The sequence below is a fragment of the Rhincodon typus genome, chromosome 45 (assembly GCF_021869965.1).
Source record: "Rhincodon typus isolate 14 chromosome 45, sRhiTyp1.1, whole genome shotgun sequence".
Classification (NCBI taxonomy): domain Eukaryota; kingdom Metazoa; phylum Chordata; class Chondrichthyes; order Orectolobiformes; family Rhincodontidae; genus Rhincodon; species Rhincodon typus.
In genome coordinates this window covers 6426223-6435087 of record NC_063376.1, presented here as the reverse complement: position 1 = coordinate 6435087, position 8865 = coordinate 6426223, and the positions used below count along the sequence as shown (strand labels likewise).

Here is an 8865-nt window from a genome sequence, read left to right as displayed (position 1 = left end):
GTGGGGAGATACTGGCAGCTGCTGGCAGGGGTAGGATGATGGAAGGAAGAACTGGGATGTGGGGATGGCGGAGTGGAGGAATGTGAAGGAGGCGTGGGTGAGATGAGAAGGGTATTCCCGGGCCTCAGGCCTATGCCCGTCGCCGCTCTCACCCGAATGAAGCTCCACATCACATGGCATTGAACGGCCCCACACTCGGCAACGGCGGCTCCTCTCCCTCCGGCTTCCGTCAGAGAGCCTCAGGCCTACACTCTCCGCTTCCTGGGTGTCCGCGCTTTCTCGCTCCTCTGCCGGCTTTGGGCCGTTGGTCCCTCGAACCTTCCCCCTGACACGGGAATAGCCACCTCCGTTCCGTCTACCCGCCTGCTCCAACCTCGCCGCCGTCGTCTTCGTCCTCTGACACGACCCCCTCCAAGCTGGCCACGCCCTAACCCGCTCCGGCCACGCCCCCTGTGCCGACCACGCTCACCACGCCGGCCACGCCCCATCGTGCTGGCCACGCCCCGACGCCGCATCGTCCTCGCTGGCTCCGTCCCCACCGCGCTAGCCACGTGTCCTCACAGAGCTGGCCCCGCCCCCTCCGCTCCATCCCCGTCCTTCCACACGAGCCACGTTTCCTCGCGGCGTGGCCCAGCTCGGCCGCAACTCCTTGACGTCTGCCGCGCCCCCAATACCCGCGCAGGATTTGCCCCGTCCTCTCCAGCTCCGGCTCCGCCCACAGCAGCCGCCTGTTCCTCCCCACCGGCCCCGCCCTACCACGTAGGCCACGCCCCTCCCTTCAACCCTGCCCCTTTTCGAACCCAGAAGACCAGCGCCAGGGCGAGGCCATTCAGCCCCTTGAGCCATTCCTCTATTCAAGGAGATCTGTTTATTCTCAACTCCACTGTACTGCCTCTTCACCATAACCCTTACTGATTAAAAATCTCACTGCTCCAGCCTTGTATATAGCTACGACCAAGTCTCTTCTGCCCTGTGCAGTGAAGAAATCCACAGAATCCGCTACTTTCTAAGAGAAATAAATCCTCTTCACCTTTGTCCTAACTGGGCAGCCCTTTATTCTGAGATGATGCCGTCTGATGGTAGACCCTCCCAAAAAGGGAAACAACCCCTCCACATCTACTCTGTCATATTCCCTAAAAATCTTATATGTTTCACTAAGGTCACCTCTCATTCTTCTAAACTCCAATGAATACAGTCCCAACCTCTCCTGATAAGACAGCCCCTCCATCCCCAGGATCAGTCTAGTGAACCTTCTGTGAACTGCCTCCAACGCTAGTATTTCATTCCTTAGGTAATGGGACCAAAACTGTTCACAGTATTCCAGCTGGGGCCTAACTACTGCCTTGTATATTTTTAGTGAGACCTCCTTATTTTGCCCTTCATTTGCTTTGAACTAAAGGTCATTCCCTATTTCCATATGGGGTGGCACGTTGCCTCCGTGGTTAGCACTGCTGCTGCACATTACCAGGGACCTGGGTTCAACTCCACCCTCAGATGACTATCTGTGTGGAGTTTGCACGCTCTCCCTGTGTCTGTGTGGGTTTCCTCCATGTGCTCTAGTTTCATCCCACAGTTCAAAGATGTGCAGGTTAGGTGGATTAGCCAGGGGAAGTAAGGTGTGGAGGGGTGCTGTTTGGAGGCTCAGTATAGACTTGATGGGCTAAATGGCTTCTATCTGCACTTTCAGGATTCTATAATTCCCTGGTACTTGTTGAACATGGATGTTAGCTGTCGGCTGAACCTGCCTTCAGGCAAATAACTCAAGGAAAAAACCTGTTTAACCTCTCATGATCTCAGTTTAACTAATCCTTGTGAATCTGTTTTAGCAACGTCTTAATTGCTGCTGTGTTCTTGTGAAATGGAGACATAAACTATTCAAAATATTTGTAAGCATGGTCTAACCAATATTTAAAACAAGGCTCACACAACTTCATCAACCTAGAAGTGAGCTCGAAGTTTTGTTTCACTCTTTCGACAGTGTGTGTCATTACTTTTAAATTATTTTTTATTCTTTCATGGGATGCTGGTTGGGTTAGCATTTATTGCCCAGGAACAAAAATCAAAGTTACTGGAAAAGTTCAGCAGATCCAGCAGCATCTGTGAAGAAAAATCAGAGCTAACACTTCGAGTCTGGTGACCCTTACTCAGAACTGGCCAGCCCTAATTACATCTTGAGAAGGGGCAGATGAGATGCAGTCACTGGGGCATAGACACACCCGCAGTGCTATTAGGGAGGAAGAAATTGCAGGATTTTGACCCAGTGACATTGAAGGAATGTCAGGACGGTGTGTGGCTTAGAGGGGAACTTGCATGTGGTTGGTGTTTCAATGTCTCTGCAACCCTTGTCCTTCTGGATAATAAACATTGCAGGTTTAGAAAGTGCTGTGGGAGCGGCCTTAATGAGTCATTGCAGTGCATCTTGTAGATGATACACATGGCTCCTACTGAGTGTCGGTGGTCGAGGGAGTGGATGTTTCAGATGTGGATGTGTCGCCAGTCAGTTGGGGCTGTTTTGTCCTGGATGCTGTCGAGCTTCTTGCACATTGTTGGATCTTCATGCTTCCTGGAAAGTGTCAAATATTTCATCATATTCCCGACTTGCAAATAGTGGAAGGTTTTAGGGTGTTAGGCGGTGGGCTACTTGTCACAGACTTTCAGGCCTTTGACTGGCTTTTATAGATGCAAATGTGTGGGCCTGGTCTAGCATCTGGTCATTTGCAGTCTCCAGGGTGTTGTTAGTTGGGGGTGGGGGTGTTTGGTGATAGTAATGCCAATAAATATCAACAGGGAGATGGTTAGATTCTCTCGTTTGAGACGGTCATTGCCTGGCACTTGTGTGATGCAAATGTTACTCCTCACGAACCAACCCAAGCTTGAAAGTAGGCCAGGTCATACTGCACAGGGACATGGGCTACTTCTGTATGTGAGGAGTTGTGAATGGGGCTGAATATTGCCCAACAAACAGGGAACATCCCCACTGCTGACCTCATGACAGAGGGTAGGTCATTGATGAAGCACCTGAATGTGGTTGGGCCTAGGACACAATCCTGGGGAACTCTGGTTCTTGTGGCACAATGACAGTGTCCCTACCCCTGAACCAGGAGTTCTGGGTTCAAGTCCCACCTGCTTGAGGGATGATAATGTATCTGAACAGGTTGGTTAGGAAAACATCTACCTGAAGAACTCCAGCAGCGATGTCCTGGAACTGAGAAGATGGACCTCCAACAATTACAACTATGTGCCTATGTATGACTCCAACCAGCAGTAAATGATTGCAATTCCACTTTCCCATTTAAACTCATTACTAGCCAACTCAGTGAGTTAATACAGTTGTCACCAATGAGTTAACGTTGGTAAGACTTGCACCATCCCTTCAAACCTACCAGCCTCAAACAATAGCTGTGACTTGCAATAGTCCCTCTCAATACATTTAAGTCAATCATGTGTCTTCTCAATCCAATCCAGGGGCTCCCAAATCTTTCCAAGAGCCTGATTTCAAGGCTGGAAAGGTGTTAATAGTCATGAGCCCTCAACAAAAATTGTCAGTGTGAGGAAGAGAGTGAGACAGACCTGTAGGAACAGGCAGCAAGAGGTATGCGTCTCTAAGAACACAGTGAGAGAAATACAGAGTGTTGTGAGGGGTGTGGACGTTTTTTAAAAGCATGAGAGGATTATCATTGTTAGTGCTGCAGGAGCCAGGCCTCAAGGTCGAGTCATTTAGTTCCTGCTCACAGCTTGGGTGGAAGAAAAAGGTACCATTTAAAGTGATATCGCAGCTGTGCACTCATTCGGAGCTGCCCATATTGCATTACAGCCTCAAGAATTCGTAACCCCAAAACCTCAGACTTGAACCCCATCCAGGGCAGGATGCACCCTCTCCCAATTTGATCTAGTGCCTTACGCTTCTCTAAACTTTTTTAAACAAAGTGACTGCGCCGTCAGCAAAGTTTCTGGCATTCGTCTGCAGCTGTCTGAGCCAGGGCTTCCCAAAGATGGGGTCAAGACTCTAAGTGAGGTCACGAGCTGATATTTCAGGGTCTGAGGCTGCAATGGCCACCGCAAACTTTGACCGAGTGAGAAAAGAAAGTGCTCCAACAGGCCCCTCCTCTGTTTCAGTTCTCACTGAAGGGTCTGAACAATTCTCTGGCCTTGAAAAGGGGTCTCAGTGGGAAAAGGCACAATTACAACGTTTAAAAGGCATCTGGATGGGTACATGAATAGGAATGGTTTAAGAGGGATACGGGCCAACTGCTGGCAATTAGGACTAGATTAATTTAGGATACCTGGTCGGCACAGAGGACTTGGACCGAAGGGTCTGGTTCCATGCTGTCCATCTCTATGACTTTAACTACTGCTAGTCTGGGCATCAGTTTGCACTCAATACTGCAAATTCTGTTCAATGCACCTAAGATGCTGAATGGAGACTTGTTGAATTGTGTTGCCTTCACTGTAAGTTTCAAATTGAAATGCTTTGTAACGTACATTTACAAATTTTTATGAAACAATTATTTTTTGAGAAGTCCGATGTTTAACGTAAGCATATGAAAGTTGGCTGCACTTTCTTAAGCCTTTCCGGTTTGGATGCAGACCCACTGAGCAAGGTAGAATCAGAATTTTAAATTAATCCTCAAAATGATAGATTTGATGGTGGGATGATCATTGGCAGTAGCACCTTTGATTCAAATGAAAAAGGCGATTTTTAGAACCTAGGTTATAGAAGTTTTAGAATTTTTACTGCAGGAGATCCTCAAGAATAGATATTTTCTAACCAATTTGTTCAGCGATGCCACTACACACCTCTAGAGCAGGTGGGTATGGGCCTAGTGTCTCAGAAGTCGGGACACTACCACTGCAGCACAAGAATCCAAGCTCCTTAGGGAAGTGTCCTAGGCCCAAACAATCTTCAGCTGCTTCATCAATGACCGTCCCTCCACCATAAGGTTGGGTTGGCTGATGGTCACACAATGTTCAGCACCATTCCTGACACTTCAGGTACAAAAGTATTTCATTGTTCAAACATAGCAAGACCTGGGCTACATTCAGGCTCAGGCTGAGATATGACAAGTAGCAATCTCTCTCTCTCTCTCACACACACACACACACACACACACAAGTGCTAGGCAACGACCAATCGTTCGATGATGTAAAATCACCAGAAAAGAATTTCCACCTTTGAGGATCCTTAAAGGACTAGATAGTGTTAGCCAGGACAAACTAGTTTACGTTGTTAACAGCAGAACCAGATCAGAGGATACAACTGAGTAAGTCCTCTCAAGTTTCCCCAGAGTCTGCCCATCATCTATAAGGCACAGGTCAAGAGTGTGATGGAATATTCCCCACTTGCCTGGATGGGTGCAGCTCCAACAGCGCTCAAGAAGCTCAACACCATCCAGGACAAAGCAGCCTCCTTGACAGGACCACATCCACTACCTTCAACATTCACTCCGCCTGCCATTAATGCAGTGTGTACTGCCTACAAGATGCACTGCAGCAATCCTTACCATCTAGAAGGACAAGGGCAGAAGATACAATGAGAGTAATAGCCCCTGCCAGTTTCCTTCCAACTTGGAAATATATTGCTGTTCCTTTAGTGTTGCTGGGGTAAAATTCTGGATCTCCGTCCCTAATAGCACCGTGGGTCTATCTACATCATATGGACTGCAGCAATTCAAGAAGGCAACTCACCACCACCTTTGCAAAGGCAATTGAGAATGGGAGATAAAAAAAAAACTGGCCTAGGAAGAGATGCGCACAACCCATCAACAGAAAAAGAAACTTGATTCACTTGAAGTGTTAGGGATAAGGGATAAACATTGACCAGGTAACTGGTGTTCTGTATCTTTAATCGGGAGGTTGGGGATGGGAATACCTCTCATCTGAAGGATGGTAGTGCAGTACTCCCTTAGACTGTCAACCTGGAGTATTGTGCTTAGATCACTAGTGCAGGACTTTAGACTCAACCTTCTGGCTGTGAAATGGGACTGATGCCCCCCAAGCTAATGCTGACTTGCAGGAGGCTTAATACAATCATGAGGAACACGTCTTTCTGAAGGGCTGGTTAGCATTCCCCCCGCCATCCTCAGTTTAAAATTCAGAGGCCCCATTTACAAAGAAGGTTATGGCCAACATTCATCATTTGGGAGCTTCACTAATGCAGAATGTCTACCCAACCACTTAAAAAAAAATCAATTTAGCCAAAAGTGTTTAAGTTCCAATTGCCCAAGAGTCTTATAAAAGGCAAATATTATTTATGCAATCCTCATGAGGTGGTAGCATAACATTACAAGAAAACAAAGTGAATTGGCCAAAACAGTGGCAGCTGTATTTCAATGCAAGAAAATGAGAGGTTGGTTTGCTTAGACATAAAGGGTACTTTCATCATGGTGAAACGGTGTGTCCGTCGATACTCGAGAGGTTGACAAGATGTTTAAAAAAATCACAAGCAAGTACAGGATAATGACATGTCCTTGACTGAGTGTTGCAGACTGGCACAGCCCCATGCTTAGGACTACCCACTGAAACTTGGGGCAGCTGACAGAGGTGTCATGTGGAAAAGTCGCTGTCTAAGGCCTTTCAACAAAAGCACAGTGAAGGGCTGGAATCTGTAGAACCCCTCAGGCTGTAAGCTTAACAAGGGCTGTGCATTGTGAACGTTAAGAGCATTCAAGTTGTCTTGAAGCACCTCAAGGTGGGACATGGTACAGGGAGAAAAGTTTGTGCAATCGCCATATTCTGCAAATTTCAACTTGAGGTGTTTTGTCCTGCGTGGAATGCATATTGCACATATTGAAACAGTAACAAAGCACTGAGGCACACAAGAGTGGAACGTGCTGTATGGAATAAAAAAACCCAAAAATTCTGGAGAAACTCAACAGGTTGGGTATCATGTGTGGAGCGAGAGACAGAAGACATTCACTGACTTGATTCTTCTTTGCTGTTAGTTTACTGTTAATTTTGTTGCATCTTCTGTAATTTTCAAGTTGAAATGTTTTGTGATATACTTTTACAAATTTTGTGATTAAAGTACATTTTTGGGGTAAAAAAAGATGCATGATGAACAGGTACAGAAAATAAAGGGCTAATGGGTAGAAGTCATGACAGGATTACCATTGCTACTGTATTTCATATTTACATGAAATCCTACAGTGTCTTGAGTGCACTTCTGGATAGCATGCCTTAGAAAGGATACATCGGCTTGGAGGAAGCACAGCGCTCATGCACTGGAATGATTCCTGGACTCAAATTGCAGGGCAAAGTTACACAAAACAGGTTTTTAACTCTCCGGAATTTAGAGGAGTGATATCATGGAAGTTTCCCAGAAAGATGTTTGAAACTCTCTTCCACAGCAGTTACAGCTGCTCGATCACTTGTCAAATCCGAGTTGGACATGTGACTGCAGTGAACCAAAGATACTGGTGGACAATGCAGTAACAGTGGGTAAACCGTGTCAGGCTGCAGCTCAACTATGAATGAGTTATAACAAAATTCAGGGCCTGAACTTCTGTTCCTTTCCAACACACGCACAGAAGCAAAATAAACAAAGAAACGACGACCAGTACTTACTGCATGTTTATTTGCTGTGAAACAGACGACACATTCTAAGCATCAACAGCAGCAAAGGAGACTTTGGTATGTCTTTAAAATATACAAAAAGCATGAAATGTACACCAATATTGATTAATTTAACTGTGCAGACATTCAATTCATCAGACTTTTCTTTTTTAAATGATATATTTGCAAGCCGTCTACTTCCCTCCTTCCCTGAGTACATGTTCCTTATGTACAAGTGGGATAGTCTTCCACGAAGCAGCTTGCGATGAGTGAGAAAGTGCAGTCCAATCCTGGATTTTGCTTTTTCAAAAAAAGGAAAACTGTCCTTTGAAGCCTTCAAGCAGAAAGTTTGTCGCTGTCTGTGGGGACAGATTTGACACTCGCGCTGAGTAGTGGATAACGTAAGACCCAGAGGTATTCGGAAATGCAGAAGAACTATTACCCCCTCACAAGGACCGTCATCCTCAAAGCTGAGTGAGTAGCAAACAGTCCATTTAGTGTACTGACGAAATAAAGGCCAGGAGGCCGTGGTTAAATTAGTGTTAGAAGCTGGAGGGAGGGGGACCCCAACAGAAAAATAAAACAAAGAAATCGGAAACCAAAACAGAAATTTCTGGAGAAACTCAACATAGGGTCATACAGCACAGAAACAGAACCTTTGGTCCAACTCATCCATGCCGACCAGATATCCTAAACTGTTCGAGTTCCATTTGCCAGCATTTGGCCCATATCCCTCTAAACCCTTCCTACTCACGTACCCATCCTGATGCCTTCTAAATATTATAATTGTACCAGCCTCCACCACGTCCTCTGGCAGCTCATTCCACACATGCACCACCCTGTGTAAAGAAGTTGCCCCTCAGATCTTTTTCTCGCCTTAAACCTATGCCCTCTAGTTTTGAACTCCCCTACCCTGGAGAAAAGACCTTGGCTATTCACCCCATCCATGCTCATGATTTTGTAAACCTCTATAAGGTCACCCCTCAGCCTTCAACACTACAGGGAAAATAGCCCCAGCCTACTCAGCCTCTCCCTGTAGCTCAAAACCCTCCAACCCTGGCAGCATCCTTGTAAATTTTTTCTGAACCCTTTCAAGTTTAACAACATCCTTCCTGTAGCAGGGAGACAAGAACTGAACGCAGTATTCTAGAAGTGGCCTAACCAATGTCCTGTACAGCTGCAACATGACCTCGCGACTCCTATACTCACTGCACTGGCCATAAAGGCAAGTGTATCAAACAACTTCTTGACTACCCTGTCTACCTGTGTCTCCACTTTTAAGGAGCTATGCACCTTAACACCTTTTCTCTTTGT

At 46.3% G+C, this 8865-nt stretch overlaps 1 protein-coding gene across 1 annotated transcript in view; it reads right to left on the bottom strand.

Annotated features, from left to right (window-relative positions):
* LOC109924681 (polyamine-transporting ATPase 13A3-like) overlaps positions 1-426 on the bottom strand; it is a 70293-nt gene extending 69867 nt beyond the window's left edge. The window contains 1 exon segment of the mRNA XM_048619966.1: positions 153-426. The gene's annotated coding sequence lies outside the window, so the exon portion shown is untranslated.
* Positions 427-8865: the final 8439 nt, after the last annotated feature.